The sequence below is a fragment of the Chiloscyllium punctatum genome, chromosome 13 (genome assembly GCF_047496795.1).
Source record: "Chiloscyllium punctatum isolate Juve2018m chromosome 13, sChiPun1.3, whole genome shotgun sequence".
In the NCBI taxonomy this organism is placed as follows: Eukaryota; Metazoa; Chordata; class Chondrichthyes; order Orectolobiformes; family Hemiscylliidae; genus Chiloscyllium; species Chiloscyllium punctatum.
In genome coordinates this window covers 8875012-8899961 of record NC_092751.1, presented here as the reverse complement: position 1 = coordinate 8899961, position 24950 = coordinate 8875012, and the positions used below count along the sequence as shown (strand labels likewise).

Sequence of the window (24950 nt, the reverse complement as noted above, 5' to 3'; positions counted from 1 at the left end):
ACAAAGCTTAGAAGAAACATTGTTGTTCCCTCTTTATGGACGACAGTCTTTCATATCATGTTCGATGGGGCTTTATTGCATACTCATCAGCAAGTTTGTTTTGAATTTTCTCGCCCAATACTACTGTAGCGGTGGAAAGAACATAATTCCGAATACCTGCTGCGTGAACTTCATTTTCAAATTTCTATTCGCAGTGGTCCTTCATATGTGGCGATGTTTATATCACTGCTGGCCATCCTGTTTTCAGAGTGCAGTTACATATAGTCCTCTGTCTTGGCGCTGCAGGCAAAATTGTCTGCGCCTTTTCAACCAATATTTCCTGGATATTTCAAATTGGTATTCTTTATTTTTTCATTCATGTCCACTTTAAGGACACAGTTACCGGGCACTGATCCTTTCTGTAACAACAGGACCGCATTTGCTTTACATGCGAAGGTGGCCTGGATCAGTAACAAGGCGAGTATTCATTTCCTTCTGTCACAGCGAACACTGGATTCATGATGTTAGTCTCTGTCAAATGCATCCGAAAATGTGCTCTGAAAGCTTCATTTTAACGCTGTCTGGCGTTTCTCAACGTGTGTCAACCAAAACCTGAAATCCTCAGTCTTAGTTTGGAGCAGTTCACATATTCGAGTTTCGAAGCAGCAGACACGGGTACAGTTCATTCAGAATGAAAAGATTTACAGGCACAGATGAACTATCGTCTCTTGTTCTCGTACTGTTACTAATATTACCGTGTGGCCTGAAGTCTAAGCCACGTTGTAACTGAAAATGAGGAGATCACAGAGAGGCTGCCAAATGACAGTATGTACTTTGTTTTCTTGTTCTCACAAAGTTCCAGGAAAGTATGACAGCGAGGGAGAGGAATGCAAGTCACGTGCAGCTCTGGTGAAACACCTTCTGTCTGATTCAGTCATCAACAAGAAACGTGAATGTGACTAAAGCGGGACGCCTTTTCACAACTCGAACAAAGAGCAATCACGAACAGTGACCACCTCTTTGACATCTCAGATCGCCTTTGACCTTCCCTAAATATGTATAGGAATAGATTTTTGCACACCTCAAAGTGAGAACTGTTTGATTTACCGACAATAAGTGAGTCACATGTCCTTGATACCCACATAGGTTTCCAACTCAGCTTGCAGCCAGGTGGCAGTTGCTCATGGCTCTGCTGGATAATGCACTATTATGGAGAAATAACATGAAAGTTGGAATTTTTATTGGCTCTGGGTTTCGAATACTCTTGCTACGTGTTCTGCCATTCTCGGATTCCCGTGCTAAACCAGTTTTCCAGTTCATCTGAGCAGCAGGAGAGTCGGCGTTTCTGGCAGGAGCAGAATTCATCATCTCCAGTGATCACTTTATCTGAGGGGAGAAAATGAGTAAAGTTTTACACAGCGAGTAATCGAAATTGCATTCCGTTTCAGCATGGCAGCAGATATGGGCTAGCAAATTCAAAGCCATATTTGCTGATGAGAACAACAAGCACGACCGCTCAGATAGTGCAATTCCTCCTCACCGCTTATTCTGCAGAACTGGTGCAGTTGCTGTAAGTATGCTGCAGGGTATCATCAGGTACATGCTCTTGGGTTTCTGGTTTTGGCCTGTGTGCTCGCGTGGATGAGCAACCTGAGACTCTGATTTCAGATTCCACTTCTTAACAAGGCTTGTGTTTGCATCCCTGCGCGGCCACGTGTGCTAATGGATGAAGCTGGCAACGGTTTGCAGGGATGAGTTTTGTTCAAGTTGAACAGAAAAAGTAGTCATTTCTTCGAGCAGGATTTAGTTTTCCTTCGGATAATTCACAAGAAGAGAATTAAATCTTCATTTCCTGACTGGGAATGAAAGCCTGTTCTGTGCAATGCAAACTCAGACTCTTATGCAGGGATGTCCATTGATACTGCAGTAGCCTTTGGGACCTGAACAAATTCTAGTGCCTGCTCTTCACGTCATAATTTTCTTCGTCAGCAGTGTTTCTCTCTCCAAGTTTCCAAGATGGTTCATATTATCACCATTGGTTTCAGTGTGAAGAAGGCAATGCTGTGATAATCTGCTGTTGTTCAGCAGATATATTGCAGCAAGTTAAGTGAAGACTGATGCTAACACGAGCTCGTTTTGAGCTGCGCTAATGTGTTGGCAGCAAGAAAGGCACCGTTCAACTCGCCTCATTCCGGATGACGGGCCCGAAATGCCCAGTGGGTTCTCGCTGAATTAGTTCAGGCTCTGGAATGTAAAACACTTCAAGTGTGAAAGTACAGTGAAAGGAAATGTTTCACAGAGTTGGGAATTCCAAGTGAAACAGTGACGGTGATTATGTTTGCTGATTTTTCACCTTGTGAATGCTGTTTCCCTGATGTGGACGTTTACATTACCTATAGACAAACTGTCACATCCAAACCTGGTCTTTGGGTCAGTGACGGAATTGGTAACACGCCTGACGTCGAATTAGGGGATTGTTGGTTCGCATTTAAAATCACGAGGATGCAGCATGTTAGTCCATTCCTGTTGTCTGTCAGGAACGGAAGGGTTTTCGAATTTACAGTTTCTTTCGTCCAATTCAAATTCTAGCTCAGATCAACGTCTCTCATTCTCTGTAGAACTGGCTTTGGTTTAACCAAAAGCTGCCTTTTGGAGGTTGAACTTGCATGTTGGAGTGGATATCTGAAGTGAAGCATAAGGAGCTGGTCAAATCCTGAGAACTCTGCCACTCTCGTGGAGTGTGTCTGTGTGTCTCTTTCTGTGGGAGATACGACGTGGGTAATAACACAGTGTGACTATGTCAAACTTCAATCCCACTGTTGTGTCATCTAAGATCAAAGCCAGGACCTCACTGCCATTTGCACTGGAAACATCAGAACACATAAGGTTATGGATCAAAGCTGGAAACTGGGAATAGAATAGATGAATATCTTTAAACCAGACTGCACCATGGGCCAAATGGGATTTTCCATTCTGCAAAACTTGAATGCGAGTCGAAACCAATCTGCAGTGAATCTGATCAGAAATGAAATGGAAAATCCATTTCATTGAGAATAAGTGGAAGAGTGTCTTCTTCATTCCGTGTAATCTCGTAGTTAGGATTTGGAACTCTAACCGCAATAGTGTTGGTTCTATTCTCGGACAGGAAATGCATGTTTTATTGTGCAAATATATCGTGGTACCAGAATTTCTTACCACTGGTCCGAACCTAGTAATGCTTAGTTTTGTGCCAGGTTATCAAAAATTAAAAAGGTACAGGTTTTGGAAATATGAACTAAAAACGAGAATTGATAGAGAAACCCGCTACACCTGGCAACATCTGTGGAGATAAACAGGTTTTGTTCTTAAGATGGACAGGAAACAGGTTAGTTATAGATTTCTAGATTATATTGTTGGGAAAATGATAATCTTACCTGTCGATTCAGGATATTTATCAAAATCACTCTTGACCTTACAAACATCGAATTTACAATCTTAAAAGGACTTAATCAGCTGTCATGCTACTTTCATTTTCCTGAGCTGGTGGAAGGCTATGTTTTAATGGCTACATTTTCTTTTAGTTTCCATTATTTAGAAGTCACGCCGAATGGAGAATTGTTTCTTTCAGTGTCTGCCTCAATATGGGTCTTTGTTTTTTCTATATTTGTCTCTGTATCCTCCTGGGCCTTTTTCACATTCTCCGACTCTCTGCCTGTCCATATCCCTCATTTCCCATTTCTGCTCTTGAAAAGCCTGACATTCAGAGACAGTTTGAGATTCGAACTGCTGAGAGGCTTTCTGACGCCTGGCTGGAGTCGGTCGAAGTAGTCTCACATTCTCTGGATAATGCGTCTGTCACTTCGACCTGAGGCAAGGAGACATTTCTTCCTCAAAATCTTAAGATCCTTTCGAAGTTAAAGTTGATTTCCTTACCCAACAGAAAAAGAAAGTAATTACATGATAGCTGAAGAAGAACAACAATGCATTTACTTTTGGTGTATAACGAATGAATGGTGACAGCAGAGAATGAGGTGATCATGTCGTGGTGTCAGTGCCATTACCACAACATTTCCCGGGAATGCTGCAGTGTCTCCTGCCTCACCACTTAATTTCCACAAAACTGGGAATGAAGGAATGAGAATAAAAGGATGAGAAGCAGAAGTGCTTGTGGAACTGCGGGAAGAATCTCCAGGTTAAAATAGTAGTTAAAAAGAGCAACCTACAGTACTGGATTTAAACCAGGAAAATGAAGCCGGAACGCGAAATCAGAGTGTACAGCAATTCAAACAGGACACTGAGTTTCTCGATCAGCAACACAATATTTGAGAGAAATAACGAGCTTTCAATACAATGAGCAGGCACCAGTGTGATGGGAGCTGCTTTCACCAGCTAAGCCATGGCGCCACGTTAAGAGCCAGATTTCTCGTCCATATGTGCAATGCCTGAACCACTTGATCACAGGAATTCGAAAACGCGTTTTCTGTATTAATGTTGCTCAGTATGAATGGCAATCAAACTCTGCTTGTGCAAAAACAGGCATTTCAATGCTGAGCATGCCCCACTAAAAAGGCACAGAAAAAGACAGTATCCTCTTGCATTAGCATCTAACAGATATTTTCGTCTGTTTAAACTGACAGAATAAAGAGAATGTGCTCATCTCCTCTCACGTCCCATTAACCACGTTAATACACACGCAGGTATTTTCAAACCAAGATGAAGAGGCTCATTGTTGTGAATTGACAGCAGTGGTGTGTGAGTCATTGCGAACAGTGAGCAATAAATGCTGAACCAATAGCACTGACACTGAGCCTTGCACCATCAGCTCCACACTCACATCTTGTGTTATGTCTCCTAGGCATCAGTGCATTTGACTTTAATTATTCTACCTTGCACCTCTCCTCAAGTTATTCCGACCGCTTGCAGTGTCGAATTAGAACATGCAATTATTAGAAATACATTTCTGGGACACAGTTGTCTTTCAATGAGATAAGATACACTGCCCATCCCTAATTATCCCAAAGATGTAGGTGACGAGTTACTTTTGTTAACTCCTCAAATCCTTAGTATGGAGGTACTGACAAGAAACCACTAGAGATGGAGTTCTTGGATTGCGGAAAGCAGACCGACCCCAAACTGCTAACGTAACTCACCCAAGGAAGAGCAGATGGACCCCACTCTGTCAATGTAACTCAACCAGTGGACAGAAGTCTGACATCACACGATCAATGTAACTCAACGAGGAAATTATGGCCTGACCGCACTATGTTAATGGAACTCACCCAGGTAAGAGTAGACTGACGCCACTCTGTCAATGTTAGTCATCCAGGGAAGAGCAAACTGACCCAACACTTTATATGTAACTCACCCAGCAAATGGCAGACTGACACCACTCAGTCAGTAAAATTTACCCAAGAAAGACCAGACTGATGCCAGTCTGTCAACGTAACTCACTCAGAGAAGAACAGGCTGTACCCATTCTGTCTCTGTCACTCATCCAGGAAAGAGCAGGCTGATCTGATTCTGTCAATGAAACACAAGCAGGGAGACGAGCCTGACCCCACTCTGTCAAAGTAACTCACTCAGAGAAGAGAAGACTTATTCCATTCTGTCTGTGTAAATCATCCAGCGAAGACAGGAATGAAACCATACTTGCTGTTAAACTCAGACAGAGAAGAGCAGACTCTCAGGATTCTGAGAAAGTGACACGCCCGTGGAGAAGCAGACTGACACCACTCTCTTAACGTAGCTCACCCAGGGAAGAACAGACTGAGTGCACTCTGTGATATTACTCAATCAGAAAGGAGCAGACTGACCCCATTCTGTTAATATGACTCTCCCAGGGTAGAGCAGATGAAGCCCAATCTGTCAATGTGACTCAACCAGGGAAGAGCACTCTGACCTCACGCGATCACTTTAACACAACTAGGAAATTGCAGACTGACGCCACTCTGTCAATGCAACTCACCCAGGGAAGAGTAGACTGATGCCACTCTGTCAATGTAACTCACTGAGGGAAGAGCAAACTGACGCCACTCAGTCACTGTTACTCACAGAGGGGAAGGGCAGACTGACCCCACACTCTCAGTGTAACTCAGCAGACTGATCCCACACGGTCAATATAAGTCATTCACTGAATAGCAATCTGACCCCCGTCTATAAATGTAATTCACTCAGGGAAGAGCAGACTGATCCCATTCTGTCTATAGCATTCACCCAATGAATGAACACTAACCCCACTCTACAAATGTAACTCGCCAGAGAAGAGCAGACGGAAGCCAGACTGGCAACATAAATTATCGAGGGAAGAGAATACTGACCCCGCTCTTTCTGTTTCACTCAGGCAGGGAAGAGCAGACTGTCACCAAACTGTGAAAGAAATTCGCCCAGGGAAGAGCAGACTGACCCTACTGTATCTGTGTGACTGACACAGGAAAGAGCAACTAATCCAACCCTGTCAAAGTCTCTCCCTCAGGGAAGAATACCCTGACCCCTCTCTGTCCATGTAGCTCACCCAGGAAACAGCAGACTAACCCCACTCTGTCTATTTAAGTTCACTAAAATCCTCTCAAGTACGTTGTATCCAGACACTCTCCACATCACTGTCTCTGTAACCGTGTGCGTTCAATGGCGAATCCAAATAACCTGCAAATGTTTAGAATGTGGCAGCAAACCAGAGCTACCACACAGAAATTGGGCGAATGTACAAACTTCCATCAGGCAGTCACCTAAGCCTGGAATGGAAACCAAACCCGACAGCAGTCGTGATTATAAAATGGCAGAACAGAAACCCAGCAAAAAGAATTGCTGTGTGTTGCAACGATTCTGAGTATTAATGAAGCCCCCCTCACTGTAGGTAATTTCCATTTTCATCACTGCCAACCTTCTTCAAAGCAAAGCATGCACTTGCTTTTTTCAGACTTCCGATATCCCGCTTTCATCCCTCTTTTTACCTCATCATATTGCTGACTTTACAATATACGTCATAACAGGTTGGCAAATGCAGAATGAGCTTTGTTCCGTTCTCCACTGATGTTGAGAGTTGTAATACAGCCTATTCGAGTAGGACTTGATGCGCTTGCGGGTGGTGTATTCGCGGTATTATGGCTTCTTTTTTTTCATTTTCGGTCTACTATTTCGAGTTCATTGCGCTAACTTCTGAAGAAGACTTTTTGGATTCGAAATGGTAACTGTGTTTTCTCTCAGAAGACAGACGTAGCTTTATTTCTGTTCTCTAATAAATTGATCTTCTTCTGATCTTTGCAAATGAAATAGGGTGCATTACTATTGCCCGTTTTTAGTTTCAAAATCAATAGAAACATGAAGGAGACAATATCAAAGAACACAAAGTACTGAGTTGTTAAGATAATTTTTGCAGCAAAGGTGGACATGAAGGTCAAAATAAGATAACGGTACAAGAACATTTAGTCTGAAAGTGGTATATGACTTTAGTTCCAAATATATGTTTCCGTTCTTCCAGTACATCTTTTTGACTCCCAGAAAACATTGATTGTTTTCTGTATTCACTTTGTTTCGCGATATCTGTCTTCTGGTCGACCAGCGACAACTTGAATTTGCGTCTGCATTGAATAATATTTCGCTCTTTCTTCGAAAAGAAAACCTGTGCATTATGTACCACTTATCATGCTGATGGCTAAGAAGTTCAAAATGAAATACGGTTTATGGATCGTGAGCAAGAATGAAGTGATCCACTTGCGAACAGATGTCACCACGCCCTATTCCTACATCAGGCCTGAACGGTCCATTGGCAGAGTCTGCAGAAAGGAAATGTATAAGTGAACTAGTCCTTTGTTCAGTTTGATTTGATACCAATGGTAGTGCTGTTTTGGTGCAGAAATGTGTCAACATCTCTGACGTTAGAGTCAAAATTTAAGTCACATCTACTCCATGGAGTGTCTTCTCATATCGGAACATGCTGACATGAAAACATCTAGCTCTGATAACAAAAATTTTTTCATTAAACTGTGAGTATGTTTAACTAAGCAATTCAGACCGCCAAAATGAATAATTGGCATTTGGTTCTTCAAGCTGAGCTCTCCACACCAACCGCTCCAACGAAGGTCGTGGATAAGATCCCCATCGATTATCTTGGTCAATTTTAGTCTCAGCAACAACCAATTGTTCTGCACAATGGTACCCCACAAGCAGAGGGCTAAGTCTGATTTTCATCGTTAATTTTAAAATTCAGGTCTTAATGCACAGTTTCTTACGAATGTGGACAGCAGAAGACCGTTAACATTCTATTTCTAATATTTCCAGAAAATTCTACTCCGCTGATATCGCCTTGCCTTATCACACCTCAAGCCAGGAACCTGGATCAGTCGAGATCCTTTCCACACATGGAGTTGCTTTTTCTAATTCATTGACTACTGATATACTAGATTATTGGCCTAGAGAGTCAGTTGTAAATTAGGTTGAACTTTCTCAGCTTGACTTTCAATTGATTTTTAAAAAAATCATCATCTACAGGTAATGTATTGCATTGCTTCTTGTTTTGCTTAATTCCAAACCCCCGCTCCCGAACATCCAAATTTCACGATAGTTCGACAAATGTTTTGAAACTGATTCATGTTGGAAGTTGGTGGCTTTTTGTGTCTCGACATATAATTTATTTTATTAGACGTCTTGAAATTACTTCGGATTCTTTACAGTTGAAAATTTAGTTTCGATTGAATGCAAAGCTCAAGCTCCACGGAATCGAAATTCTGCAAAGGAATTAATGACTTTTGAAAAATTCAACGCTGTGAACAGGACTCGAACCTGCGCAGGAAGATCCCATTGGATTTCAAATCCAACGCCTTAACCTCTCGGCCATCACAGCTCCGACAAAATTGCCAATTTTCATAGTAAAAGAACTGAATTAATGAAATACGTAATTTGAAGAACAAATTGTAAGACCCAAAGATTTCGCCAAATCCTTTGCTGGGACTCAGTCGAATGTTACCTTAGCAGATTGACAGGCTTTCACCGCAAACTAGATTCTGACACAGCTGAAGTTGTGGGAATGATTCTTCATCGAATTTTAGAGTCACGGATGTACACCCCATGAAGAGAGGATCATAGTCTCACTGCGTCCGATCGACTTTGACTCAATTGCTCATCATCTGGTGCCAAAGTTGTTTTTTAACATTCATCAAAATATGGTATTAGAAATACTGATGCTAAGTCCATAAACACTAGCTATATTCGTAAAATCAAAATCGGAATTAGAAAGAATGCAGAACCAATTTACAGGAATGGATCCAGCAACTAATCCGTAAGTTCGGACATCAGGTAATGAACTTGTGAGCACAAGAGAGGAAGATTGACCGAAGATTTGGAACTTGAAATCGTCTTGACGGAATTATTTGCAAAGCTTTTGCGGTTGTTCTAGAGTCATCAAGTCCTTGAACAATACAACATGGAAAGTGGCCCTTCTTTCCAACTTGCCCACGGTGCACAGTTGTCCTATATTAATAGGTCCCATTTGCCAACATTTGGCCCACATCCCTCTAAACCTTGTTACTCATATATCCAACCAGATGCCATTAAATGTTACAGTTGTACCAGTCTCCAACAATTTCTCTGGCAGCTCATTCTGGACACGACTGAAAAAGTTGCCCCTGACGTCCCTTTTAAATCCTTACCCACTAATTTTAAAACGATATTTTCTAAATTTTGACTTACTCACCAGCAGGAAAACACCTTGATGAGTAAACCTATCCATGTCCCTCATGATTTAATAATTAGCAAGGATTTGACTTTATCATACTTGTCAGGAGGGAGATGTGTGGAGATTATTTATCGAAGGTTTGAAGTAGAAAGTCTGATGTACAGATTTTTAGAATTGCATCTTGGAGAAGTTTTTACTGAGTCATTGAAGTCTAGTAGCAGTTGTAGAAGTCTGTTGTGAAAGCTGCAGAAGGATTTCAGGGCACGAGAGCGAAGCATTATTTCCAATGTATTGTGGCTCAGTTCGACCACACTTGGACTGCAGTATGAGGAATTATAATCCTCAATTTAGGAAAGATACTAATGCCATATGAGGAATACCACGAATGGTGATTAGCCTTGATATCATGGATGAACGTTAGTCCTGTGAATTGAAATTGGGCAAATCCGGTCTTTTTTTTTAACAGTTTCAAAACAAGAGAGGCAATTTCGTTGAGAGTTGCAAAATATTTGAAGAGGTAAACAGGTAAATTTTGTTCCCTCATTGGTGAATCTAGAAGCAGGAGAGGACAATTTTAAAATGAAGCATTGTGATTTATGACCAGGATGAGAACTATTGATTTTTGTCTTAACCTTGAGAAGTCTCGCTATTCAGCACTACAGTGAGCCTTGGATATTTGGTCTTTGAATGCATCACTATCAGCCTGACCCGCCGACACTTACTGCATCACTATAGACCTGACCCCTCACACTTACCCCCTTAATATCAGCGTGAACCCCTCAAACTTACTGCATCACTATCCATCTGGCGCCCTCACATTTACTGCGCCACTTTCACTTGGAGACCCTCATTTTGACTGGGTCATTATTAGTCTGATTGCCAAACACTTACTTTGTCCTATCAGTCACGCCCTTACACTTCCTATATTACTATTACCCTGACTCCTTACACTTACCGTGTCACTACAACACTGCTTCCTCAAACTTACTATGTCACTATCACCTTGACCCTCTCACATTTACTGCACCACAATCACACTGACCACCTCACACCTACTGCTTCACTATGAGCTTCAACACTCACACTGACAGTGTCACTAATAGCCTGACCCCTCATACTTACTGCGTTGGTATCTCTCTGATCCCCTCAGAATTACTGCATCACAATCACTCTGACCCCTCATACTTAATGCGTCACTATCCCTCTGGCACCCTCATACTTCCTGCATCACTCACACCCTGACACATGCGCACCTACTGCATCCCTATCAGCCAAACCCCACTCACTCATGGCGTCACTCTCCCTCTAACTTGCTCACACTTAATATATCCCCATCACCTTGACACTCTCTTACTTAGTGCATCAATATCAGCCTGACCCCCTCATGCTTACTGCATCAATATCAGCCTGACCCACTCATACTTACAGCATCACTATCACCTTGACACCCCAAACTTAGTGAGTCCAGATCACACCGAACCTTTCACTCTTCTTGCATCACCTTCAGCCAGACCCTGCACACTCCTCATACTTGCTGCATCACTATAACTCTATCCCACCCAAACCGTGTTTCACTATCACCCTGACAACTCATACTCACTGCACCACGAAATTCCTGACTCCATCACAATTCGTATATCATTATTAGCCTGACCTCTTACACTTACTGTGTCACTCTCAGCCTGTCCCCTCACATTTCCTGTGTTACTCTCAATCTGACACCCTCAAAATGTCTGCATCACTGTCACTCCGAACACGTCACACGTACTGCATGGGTGTCTACCTGAAACCTCACGCTTATTGCCTCACTATCATCCTGAGCGGCTCGCACTTACTGCGTCACTAGCACACCAACACTCTTACCTTTACTGCGTCACTATCGGCCTGACACCTCACACTTACTGCATCACTATTAGCCTGACCCGCTCACACGTTTTGCGTCACTACTACCCTGACCCCCTCACAATTGCTGTGTCGCCATTAGCCTGAGCCCCTCACTATCACGCTGATCAAGCTCACAATTACAGCATCACTATCAACCTGACCCCCTCACACTTTCTCTGTCATTATCACCCTGACCCTTTCACACGTAATGCATGACTGTCACACTGAGACACTCACATTTTCTGCGTCGTTATCAGTCGGACCCGCCAGCACACAGCGTCACTATCAACCTGGCCCCTCACACTTGCATGCCTCAATATCAGTGTGAACCCCTCACACTTACTGCATGACTATCCATCTGCCATCCTCACACTTATTGCACCAGTTTCACCTTGACATCCTCATTTTTACTGCATCACTATCAGCCTGACAGCCACACACATATTGCGTCACTATCAGTGATGCCCTCACACTTCCTATGTTAATATCACGCTCAATCCTAAAACCTACTGCATCACTATCAGCCTGACTCCATCACACTTTTTGTGTCAGTACCAGACTCACGCCTCACGCTTATCATGTTGCTAAAACTCTGCCCCATCACACTGACTGCGTCAATGTCACCCTGACCCACTCACACCTTTTGTATCAGTTTCAGTCTGACGCCTCGCATTTACTGTATAACTAAAACTCTCCCCCTCACACTGACTGTGTAACTCTCAGCCTGACCCCTTCATACTGACTGCGTCAATATCAGTCTGACCCCTCAGACTTACTGCGTCACTCTCACCCTGACCTCCTCACATATACTGTGTCACTATCACCCTGACCCACTCACACAGTCTTTGCCAATTTCACCTTGACGGCCTTATTTTTATTCGCGGCCCCATCAGCCTAACAGCCACACATTATTGCGTCACTTTCAGTCACGCCCTCACACTTCCCATGTTATTATCACCCTGAATCCTTACACTTATTGTGTCATTATCAGGCTGACCCCTCACACTTACTGTGTCACTATCAGCCTGACTCCATCACATTTATTGTGTCAGTATCAGACTGACGCCTCACACTTATCTTGTCACTAAAACACTGCCCCGTCACATAGACTGTGTCACTATCAGCCTGACCCCCTCACACTTACTGCTTCACAATCGCAATGCCCCTCTCTCACTTACGACGTCATTTAAACCCTGACACCCCACACTTGCTGTGGCACTCTCACACTGAGGGCCGTACACTTAGTATCACTGTCATCCTGACCCCTTCCACTTACTGCATCATTATCACACTGGTATCTCACACCCACTGTGTCACTGTCATCCTGACCCCTTACACTTACTGCGTCACTATCACACTGGTATCTCACACCCACTGTGTCACTATCATCCTGAGCCACTTACACCTATTACGTCACAATCACTTTGACCCCAACACACTAACTGCATCAATATCAGCCTGACCATTTCACACATACTGCGCCACTACCAGGTTGACTCCCTCACATATGCTGCGTCACTATCAGGCTTACCCACTCATACTTACTGTGTCACTATCACCCTGACTCCCCACTCTTACTGCGTCAAGATCATTGTGCCCCCGTACACTTACAGCGTAACTATCATCCTGACAACGTCACACTTACTGCGTCAAGATCAGCCTGATCCCCTCAAAGTTAATGCGTCACTATCAGCTTCAACACTCACATTTACTGCGTCACTTCTAGCACTACCCCTGCACACTTACTACATCTCTAACCGCCTTACCCCCTCACATTTACTTCATCACTATCAGCCTGAGACACTCACACTTACAGCTTTACTACAACCTGGCCCTGACCCTGTGACCCTGACCCCTTACCCATACTGAGTCACTATAAGCCTGGCCCTCAAATGTTCTGCATCACTATCGCACTGACATCTCACACTCACTGCGTCACTATCACCTGCCCCCTCACAATTACTGCTTCACTACAACCTGAGCCCCTGAAAGCATCTGCGTAACTGTCACCCTGACCACATCACACTTGCCATGTCACCATCACAATGACACATTCAACAGTCTGCTTCACTGTCATCCTGACACCTCACACTCACTGGATCACTACCATCCTCCCCCTCATACTGACCTGTCACTATCATCCAAAGCTGCTCACACTTATTGTGTTCCTATCACTCTGGTCCCAACACACTTACTGCATCACTATCAGCCTGACACTCGCACACTTCCCGCATCACTATCAGCCTGACACCTCACAATTTCACCGTGTCTTTCAGTCTGACTCCTCACATTTCCTACATCACTATCACCCTGTCACTGAACACTTACTGGCCAGTATTAGCCTGACGCCCCCAACATACTGCATCAATATCAGCCTGAACACTCACCCTTACTCTGTCACCATCACACTGACCCCCTCACTCTCATTGCATCACTATCACCCTGTACCCTCTCACTTCCTGCATTAGGATCACTCTGACTCACTGACACTTGTTGCATCACTATGAGCCTGACCTCTCACACATACTGTGACACTATCAGCTTGACCCCCTCACACTTACTGCTTCACTATCAGACTGACCCCTCACACTTACCGCATCACTAACAGCCTGACACCTCACACTTTCTGCGTCACTATTCCCCTAGCACTTCACTTTTATTGGCCACTATCTGCCTGACGCTCTCAACTTACTGTGTCACTACTAGCCTGAACGCACACACTTACTCCCTCACTATCACCCTGACTGTCTCACACTCACTGCGTCAGTCTCTGCCTGACCCCATCACACTTACTACGTCACTTTCACCCTGTCCCCTCCCACTTTATGCGTCAGGATCAACATGAAACAGTAACACTTACTGCATCACTATCAGCCTGATCTCCTTCCAATTACTGCGTCACTATCAGCCTCACTCTTATTGCGTCACTGTCACACGGACCCCTCACACGAAGTGCGTCACTATTGGTCTGATCCCTCAGACTTACTGCATCATTTTCACTCTGACCCCCCTCACTGTATAACTATCGGCCTGATCCACTCACACAGTCTGCGTCACTATTACGCTGACACCTCACCCTCATTGTGTCACTATCATCCTCACTCCATCAGTTACTGTCAGCCTGATCCCGTGTAATGGAAAAGTATCATTTTTTTGTGAAATCTATGAAAGCATGGTTGAAACAAAGAAGTATGGACCTAACTTTACAAAAAGACAGAAAAAATGTAAAGTTCAACCTAATTTACAGCTGACTCTCAAGGCCAATAATCTATTATATCAGCAGTCAATGAATTAGAAAAAAACAACCCCATGCGTGGAAAGGAACTCGACTGATCCAGGTTCCTGCCTTGAGGTGTGATAAGGCAAGGCAATATATAGTATAAAGGGAATATGTGAAAACCGTCAGGCTCCATTTTATGAGGCGTCTTGCAAATGTGTCGGGTCCATTCTACAAATGTCAAAAATAAACTTTTTCTTTGTTCTTGGTAGCATTTGCATCGAGTCGATTGAAATTCCACGGCAGTAAACTCGGGGGCTCGTCTGGGACCCTGCGACTGGGTAAGATTTTGAAGATTCCCAGGAGGTATACACGCCACTGCCTTGAAGGTCTTTCACTTCATCTCGAGCGCTGAATTGGCCCCTTTGAGTGAGAGGACTGGGGATAAGTGGATCGCCCCAGAGTCGCGTTCCGAATTGAATCGGTTCAGGGTAAGAGTTGTTGCTAAAGTAATCCGACATAGAGACTTGTTCGAAGAGAGTAGACGAACCAGGAAGAGGGACCAGTGAACTCTCGCGCAGTATTCGAGTAAAACTCAAGGGAAAGGATTGCCGTCTCTAGAGAGTTGAAGTGACAGCAAGACTAACGGTGGTTTGAGACTTGGAGTCAACATGGGCAGCGTTGGAGTCGCCAAAGCCGGACCGGTTACTTGGGTTCTTGGTTTGTGAAAACCAAGGCAATGAGGCGGTAGTGCCCAATGAGGGGGGACTTCCGGAGGTAAAAGCAAGTTATATTGGCAAAGAGAAGATTATGATATCCTGAGAGAAGAGAGAGAGAGAGAGATTGACAGACAGAGAGACAGCTGCTCGTTGGATGCTGCCTGAACTGCTGTGCTCTTCCAGCACCACTAATCCAGTATTTGGTTTTCAGCATCTGCAGTCATTGTTTTTGCCCAGACAGAGAGACAGACAGAGAGAGATGAACACTTTTCCAATATCCATGAAAATCGGCTCCAGCAAGAGCGAACAAAAAGAGGGTCGACAGACAACTCAGAATGGTCAAGAAAAAATACAATATATGCTAAATAATTATGGCCCAGTTTCTGTAAGGCAGTTAAAAATATAAATCAAGGAATGTGTTTTTCTGGAGGAACGAAGTTTTAGTAATATTCAGTTGCAAATGCTGAGGTCACCGTTGGAGGAGAGAGAGAAAGAGAAACGGAAGGGTAAAATAGAACCTGTGAATTGGAGTGCTTATCACATGTTGAAGGCTGAGCCTGATCTCAGGGAAAGAAAATCTCGAAATAAAGATAGATCAAGTACACGTACAAACACCAGTGCACATGCACACACACACGGAAAACAAACTAATGAAGCTGGACAGTGTCTTAAGACTGGATCAGATCCTGACCTTAATGGGTGCCCTCGAAGAGCTACAGCCCCCCTACGAGATCCACTTCAGGAAGATTCCAAGTCAACGGTCGCCGCCTCAGGGTCTGCTGATTCACCAATAGCATATCGTACCCACAATCAATTGAAGCAAGAATCCCTAAAGAAGTCGAGAAAATGTCCCAGTACCTTTAGCGCCTCACGAAAGTCGATTACGTCTATTGTGGCCTGATACCACCCAAGGACATAACGACAGCAGAGATCACACCGTATGAGGCACACCTGAGGAGCAGCTTCATCAATGGAATCAAGTACGAAACAACAAAATAGGTAATAATATACGTCTATTAACTGGGACACGGGAAAGTTGAATTTGATAGAGCAATACGTGATACATGCTGAAAAACTACCGGCTCCAGTGAACCATAACCGGAAATTAAAGATGGAACAGCAATCACATGAACCTCAGCTTATTATGATGCAAATGGTCGTTCAGCCATTGGAGGGAGGGACTGCGGGAAAAGAGAGAGGCACAGGTGGAGTTCACAAAAGAGGAAGGGATCGTGGAAGTGCGCTTGCAGAGATAGATCTGGCTGGTGTTTTGTTTGTGGAGCAATGGACCACTGGTCAAGACAGTGCCCGCGCAGACAGCCTCAATCGGTCCTGGAGGCCGGACAGCATAGTGACTGACAGGGGACGACTGAGGTTGAGGGGGGCAGGCCACAAGGTACAGGTTAACCTCTTTCCTTTATACTTGGCAACGAAGAATCCCTAATGCTAATCACTTCTACTAACCTAACGTGCACTGAGATGTATCCAAACTCTATATTGAACATTGAGATTGCGACGTGTGGACAATATGTTCAATATAACAATGATGCGTATTTGTCGATGCCTACCTCTATGTTATACGTGGAAGGTACATCAGTTACCTTTTTGGTAGATACATGGCCAGCATATTCACTCCTCAAATCAAGACAGTTCAGAGAGTTGACGCCAATAAAGATGAGTGGAATGTTCCTGAACTCAATGGAGGCATCAGGCATCGTGATATGGGAGAGTTTTACCTCACCCATATTGTGTGAAATCAGTAATGTGTATCCATTCTAATTCTCAATTTTGTTAGCGGAATTCTGTCCTTTACATTTGATGGCTTGGGATCTCATTATGAGACTGGGGTTGTATTTGCTCAGTACTCCGACGGGCTTGCAGGTAATTCAAAGAGAAGATTCACAAGTGTAAACTGTAAAATACAACCCACCACCCCTGGTGTATGTCTATGAGTGGCTATTAAGCCAGAGAGCAATGAGTTCAGTGAGCAATTCACTCGCCCTGGAAGCAGGTAACCATGATAATCCTATTAACACCGATTTTTTTGCGGGAATATGCTGCACTGCACAGCACACATACACCACGATAGCCCTGAGGAACCATAAGAGAAGTATTGATTCAGGAGATTGGTTAAACCAGGTCAGTTGTTATTGTGCGAATTTTATTGAAGAGATGACAGATGTGCAGTCAGTGTGAACTTATGTAAAGTACCTGCGACGGCAAGTAAGCTCTATATTTTTGATGTGGAAGGTTATGCTCCTCGCGTGTCACTGGCGAAGGTGTCTAGTGACTGGTGGCAGGATTTGGGGCCATGGGGATGAAAGGCATAAAGAACGAAATGTTGGGTGTTCTGGGACGATGTGGGTATGTGGTTCAATGCAGATGTGTGGACATATAGGAAGAAATTAATTTGTCTAAATCAGGCAATAGAACAGTCGAGGTAACACCCTCTAGCCCTGAAGAGCCTAGAAGGCTGGCCTGGCGTTTCCCTAAGATAAACTTCTCAGACCCAAGATTAATAACGTTCCTACTGAATTATGGCTAAAAGGCAAACATGATGTGGGTCATATACGAGGTTGTGAACCAATACGAGTAACCACGAAGTCGGAGTATCGTCCTTGCAGAGCACAATACCCGTGAAAACCCGAGGCCATGGACGTAGTTACTCCAGTCTTTCAGTCCTTTCCAAAGGCTAGCGAGATAATCCCCTGTGTAAACTCACCGGTGAGAACTCCCATTTTTCTGATCAAAAAGGCAAAAATTCCAAGTGACCCGGAGGAATGGAGGTTTGTTCAAGACCTGCAGGCAGTCAATAACAGTGTTGTCCCGCGCGCATCAAATGTTCCCAAACCCTATACTGTATTAGCTCAATTTCCACCGGACAGTAAGTGGTTCCCTTCTGTGGATTTACCAAAGACATTCTTTAGTGCAATGGTGCATCCAGATAGTCAATTGTGGTTCGCTTTTTCATTCAAAGGGAAATCTTATGAGTTCACACAACTTTGTCAATGTTACTGTGAGTCACCCACCATATATAATGAGGTTCTACGCAGGAGTCTGGAGACTCTTGTTTTAACCCCTAGGTCTGCTATTCTGCAATCTGTAGACGATTGTTAATAGTAGCACCGAAAGAGGAACAATGTGAGAAGGATTCCCTTGCATTGCACGAGGGAAGGGCAGAAAGCCAGTCTCGCAAAGCTTCGATTTATGCAACAACAGGTGAAGTTCTCCAGTCACTTAATATCTGAACAAGGGAAGACCATTGGTCAAGACAGAGTGCAAGTAATTCAGCAAATTCCAAGGCCTCACATGAGGAAACAATTGCTATCCTTTTTGGGCATACGCTCCTACTGAAGAACGTTTATCCCACATTACACAAATCTTGAGGCGCTCTGAAGTGACATGGCCCATGGAAAAGGTCAGCAGAACCAAGGTCCGTTGCAATGGATCCCAGCGGCCGAGTTGAATTGAAAAAGACGTTTCAAAGTACACCTACACTGGGGATTCCGAATCCAAACAAGCCTTCTGTCAAATGGTAGATGAAAAACATGGCTGCATGACATCTGTGTTGTTGCAGGATCATGGGGGAAAATTCAGGCTGGCTAATTATTTTTCGGCTAAGCCAGACCTCGTAGCGGCAGGATTGCGTAAATGCCCGCGAGCTGTGGTTGCTATATAATCGGCTATGGCGACTTAACCAAACTGATCACACATGCAGTATCCTTACTGCTTTCCGAGCAAAACAAAGCACATAGTCGGCAGCACGTTGACTCAGATACAATACTGTGTTCTTGGAGAAGCCTAACATTGCAATAAAACGATGTAACGTCCTTAATGCTGCTAGTCCTCTCACTAGAGAAGGAGACGGAGACCCACATGATTGTATTGCTGTAATTAATGAAATGTGCTACCTAGACAAGACTTACAGAATTCATCACTTGAGAATACAAATATGGCGTTTATTTTTGTGGATGGGTCAACATTCAGGAGCAAGGAGATAGGCCAGAATTGTATTGGGGATGCTGTAGTAACTACCCATGAGGTATTCAAAGCGGGATCACTCCCTTCTCAATTGTCAGCTCAAGCATAGGAGCTGGTTGCATTGACTGAGTCATGTAAATTTGCTTAGGGAATGGCAGCGAATACTTAAACGATAGCAGATACGCATTCGGAGTTCCACATGATGTTAGAACCTTATGGAAATACAGGGAGTCCTTGACCTTCACCGGAAAGCCCATCACACACCGTGATCAGATTTCTGACCTCTTGGAAGCGGTCCTATTGCCTAAATCAATCGCTGTGTGTAAATGTTAAGCCCACACGAAAAATAACGATTCCGTTTCTCAAGGAAATGCAAGGACAGACTCGGCGGCAAGGACGGCAGCCCAGCAGCCGGTAAATGATCAGTTTGACATGGGAATGACAAAAATCCTTACCCCAACAGCAGACGTACGGGAGTCACAGTCGAAGTCCAGGCTTGAAGACACGTTTGAGTGGGAAAAAGCAGAGTTCAGTTTGAGGTAAGGGGTATGGTGTGGCCCCAATGTTAAACCTTTTCTACCAGGATCATTATTTCCATCCTATACCAAACTGACACAAAGTAAGGAACATGTGTCAAAAGAGGGGAGATATGACAGCATTTCAGCACAGTGGTACACTGAGGGATTTATTCATTACTTCCAGAAATAATGTGACTGATGTGTTATTTCTAACAATAATGTGGGGAGGGGAATACAGATATGTCATGTAGCACTTACACCCCCAAAAACAATTTGAACATTTACAACTGGATTTTACCGAACTAACACCCTGCGAAGGAAAAAGGTATTGTCTGGTAATAGGTGATATGTTTTCCAAATGGGTGCAAGCGTTCCCCACGGCAAAACAGAATGCCAGTGCCATAACCAAAGCTTTCCGAACTGAAATAATTCCGAGATGGAGCATCCCTGAGAGGCTTAGTACTCCCAAGGTTTGTGAAGGTTTGTAGCTCCGGTTGAGGTTTAGGGTGTAGGTTTGCTCGCTGAGCTGTAGGTTTGATATCCAGACGTTTCATGACCTGGATAGGTAACATCATCAGTGGCGACCTCCAAGTGAAGTGAAGTGAAGATGTTGTCTCCAGCTTTCTATTTATATGTTTGTTATGGTTTGGGGTTCCTGGGGTTTGTGGTGATATCATTTCCTATTCGTTTTCTGAGTTGTTGACAGATGGTAAATCGATCTATGTGTTTGTTTATGGCGCTGTGATTGGAGTGCGAGGCCTCTCGGAATTCTCTGGTGTGTCTGCATATAGAGCAAACCGACAAACACTGACCAAATACTTAACTACACCAGCAACCATTCCAAATCGCAAAAAGGAAGCTGTATCAGAACACTATTCCAACGAACTACCACACATTTCAGCATAGACGAACTTCGGAAAACAGAGGAGAACCGCCTATAAATCGTATTTAAGAAGAACGGATACTTTAAAAATACAGTCCACAGATTCCTCAGGAACAAACTACGACAAGTAGACTTAACACAGCCAGAAACCCTATAGACCTTTCCATACATCAATGAAGTCTCAGAAGAAGCAGCCAGACGATTAAGACCCCTCGGAATCCCACCAACAGTCTCAAACAAAACTAACAAATTTAAAAGACCCAGTACAACCCATGGACAAAACCAACGTCTTCTACAAAATTCCATGCAAGGACTGCCACAAACACTACGTAGGACAGACAGGAAGAAAGGTAGCCACCAGGATACACGAACATCAGCTAGCCACATAAAGACACGACCCTCTCTCCCTCGTAGCCCTTCACATGTATGAAATTTAAACACCATTTTCACTTGGACAACACATCTATCCTGGGACCGGCTAAGCAAAGACATGTCAGATAATTCCTTGAGGCCTAGCACTCCAACCACAATGCCATAAAAAAGATACGTAGATAGCATCTATCAACCCCTCAGAAAACGAACAGGAAATGGCATCACCACAAACCCCAGGAACCCCATCCTGGAGAAACATATAACTAGAAAGCAGGAGAGAACAGCTTCTCTTCACTTGGCGTTCGTCACTGATGATGTGACGTGGGAACATTGAACATAGAAAAATACAGGGCAGGACAGGCCCTTTGGCCCTCGATTTTGCTCCGATCCAAGCCCACGTAACCTACACTCGCCCACTAACCTCCATATGCCAGGTACTGAAACGTCTAGATGTCAAACCTACAGTTCAGCGAGCAACCCTACACTCTAGGCTTAGTAGTGACAGTGGGACACCATTTGTCCATAATGCCCTACAGCAGATTAGAGAGTATTTGGAATAAACATGGGCTAACACTGTGCCTACCACCAGACGAGCGGTAGGGCAGCGGAAACACAGGAATTTTCCCGAGACGTAAGGGAAGCCAGATAACAGGCCACTGTGAGGATGAGATGTTGTGTTACTGCATGAAACTCTCTACACTTCGGTCCCAAATACAGAATCAACTGAAGACAGCACTACCCCAATCAGCAGAAGGGAAGATGTACGATCTATAACCTGGAGCCCGAATAGTGGCGAAACACTTCAGGAGGGAAAACAGGAAGGCGAAGAGGTGGCTGGGACCGTTTCAAGTACGTTTTACAGCACAGATAGCTGTTAAGGTCGCCGGAACAGCGACGTGGATACACGCCCGCCATTACAAACTTGCAGCTGGGACTGAGGAGACATCGCACAACGCCAAAACCAATTTAGAGCAAGTATTTATTCGAAGTCATAAGCAAAAGTGGGGCTGTCCCAGTTCACACTGTTAGCAAGCGCCCTGGTCGGACTATTCATCAGGGCAGGGGCGTCTGGGATGCAGCAGCTGAAGGTCATCTAAACTGATAGGACGAAGTGGATCTTTACATGCGACCCATAGCCGTTCAGTAACAAGGACGACTATAAATTGGATAATTCAGATTTATGCAGGGATCCATGCTGCGCCGGTGACTGGCAGTTAGTAGTAGCCACCACGGCAAAAGGGGCACCTGACATGGGAAATAGATATTCTATGATCAAAGTAAGACTGAGAAGAGCAATGAGGGAGTCTCGTGGTGTGGAATAGATAGATCCTTCTCTGACATCTTTAGACAGGTGAATGTAGTGGTGCAACCGCCCCACCCACGCCCTCCGAGATGCAGTGCAGAATGTACTACAGACGATAGGAGCAGTGGGACATGGCAACCAATCAAACCAGACCATGGACCTAACCCCAACCGGGCAAAGGTCATTAATGACACACCCGAACCCGAAGGGAGACGGCCCTGGCGAGAGAGTGAAATTAAAGCATGAGGGGAATTTGCCTGGTGGGTATAAATGGCGTAAATGCGACGCCAGTAGTTTGGGAACTGGGAACGGCCATTGCTAGATATGAAGGGAATAGAGCATGTGCTTTGGTCATAAGACAAAACGAGAGATTAGACGTAGGCTACACTTGTTGGATATGTTTGCACACAGCCCAAAGGTAGACTGCCCAGCAAATTACTGAGAGCCTGGCGAGAAATGCCAGCTGTCTGCTTCCACGGGAGGTGACTAGCCTGACCATGATAGTGGGGGGCAATTTGGGCAAATCTCGTGTCACCACTCGAACTCCAGGCTATCTACAGCCCCAAGCCTGACACGCTACCATCCACAGCCTTCCACATAGTGGATTGCAGGGGAGAAACGTGTATTTGCACCAATCGGGGGAGACTCCTTTTGGGTATCTCCCAGTGTACATTGATGCTGTACTTGAACAATGACTCTTGCACAGCAACATACACAAATGATACGACCATAAACATTGCTTGTTCCTTTATCAATGGTCAGACCATGAGCGGCATGGTGGCACAGTGGTTGGCATTGCTGCCTCACAGTGCGAAGAAGCCGGTTTAATTCCTGCCTCAGGCGACTGACAGTGTGCAGTTTGCACATTCTCCCTGAGTCTGCGTGGGTTTCCTCCCACAGTCACCAGATGTGCAGATAGGGTGAATGGGCCATGCTAAATTGCCTGTAGTGTTAGGTGTTAGGTAAATGTATGGGTGGGTTGTGCTTCGGCTGGTGTGTGTGGACTTGTTGGGCGGAAAAGCCTGTTTCCACACTGTAAGTGATCTAATCTAATCAGGATGGCAGGTATAATATGGGTAGGTGGCGAGAAAGGGTACCACCACTCCCCCGGGGAGAAAGGGGTGCTGCTACACCGCGATACTTTCCACCAACACAACAGTGTTCACCCTAAAAGGCAGCGATTGCCGAACTCGAAGGGGCATTCTCTGCATTTGAATGGGTACACACTCGCAGAACATGCTCGCATATGGTGTATTTGCAAATGAGACGGAGGAAGGCCTAGCACTCATTAACACTGAGTTAATGGCGGTTAGGAAGCAGTGACACAAAATCGATTAGTACTAAACATCCTGACGGCCGAGAGAGGGGAGTCTGCAAAATGTTAGGTACCTCGTGCTTTATTAATGTTCCTGATGAGTCCCAAAATATTACTGGTTTAATAAATGGTATGAAGGCAGCTAAATGACCGCCTCCACGAGCAGATGAATTCTCCTCCTGATGGCTCACGTCCCTTATGGAGGATGGGGGTAATGAACCCTTATCGTTCCACTAGTTGTAGGACTGGTCTTACTCATACTGCTTTGAATAAGACCCTAGTTGTGTACCTGCCTACAGCACTTGCGTATGAATGCAGTAGGATACGAAATGATAAACTATCAGTGGCCCCAAAGAAGGAAGATCCGATTGCTTGTCTGCACCATACAGCGATGTTGACGAATGGGACGTGTGAAGATGGGCTGTGTATCGGGCAAACCAGGGAAATGGAAAAAACCACCACAAAGCTTTGTTAGAGTTAGGTGGTGTCTGAGGAAATGCCTGATGTTCATAAATTATTTTTGATATATAGCTATCTGGCTTTTTTTTTTGGTTGTTGTCCTTGTTGTAAAATGACAAAAATTTGGAAAATGTAATGGAAAATTATCAAAATTAACATTTACTGTGAAATCTGTCAGAGAATGTTTTGCAATATTTAGTAATTCGCTGAAATATGCAAATACTTTGCTGAATTCTGCATCGAGGAGTCAGCTTGTCTTTGTGGAACTTTGCAAACATTTCACCTGGCCTTGCGAGCAGCCGAGTTCAGAAAAAAAGCTTCGGAAAACATAAAGACAATTATGTCCAAGGCATGGGAAAGAGAAAATATGAGCTCGAATGTTTCCCAACACTTGTCCTTGAGCATGTGATAAGAATATTATAATACGAATATGTGAATTTTGTTCACAGCCCTTACATAAAGCACTTTTGCCAAGTGTATTGGCCGCTCTGCATGCAGAGGTTCAAAAATAAAACCTTTCCTTTGCTCTTGCTACCAGTTGACTCGAGTCAATTAAATTTCCACGACAGGTGTCAGGATGTCAGGCAGTGGGAGAATTGTTGGGTATCAGTAAATGGGAGAATTGTTGCACAGTGCCATTACAGTTGAAAATTAGTACAAATTGCCTATTC

At 44.3% G+C, this 24950-nt stretch overlaps 1 non-coding gene across 1 annotated transcript; it reads right to left on the bottom strand.

The window, feature by feature from the left end:
• Positions 1 to 8715: 8715 nt before the first annotated feature.
• trnas-uga (transfer RNA serine (anticodon UGA)) lies at positions 8716 to 8797 on the bottom strand. The gene has a single exon. It is a non-coding gene; the product is annotated as a tRNA-Ser (tRNA).
• Positions 8798 to 24950: the final 16153 nt, after the last annotated feature.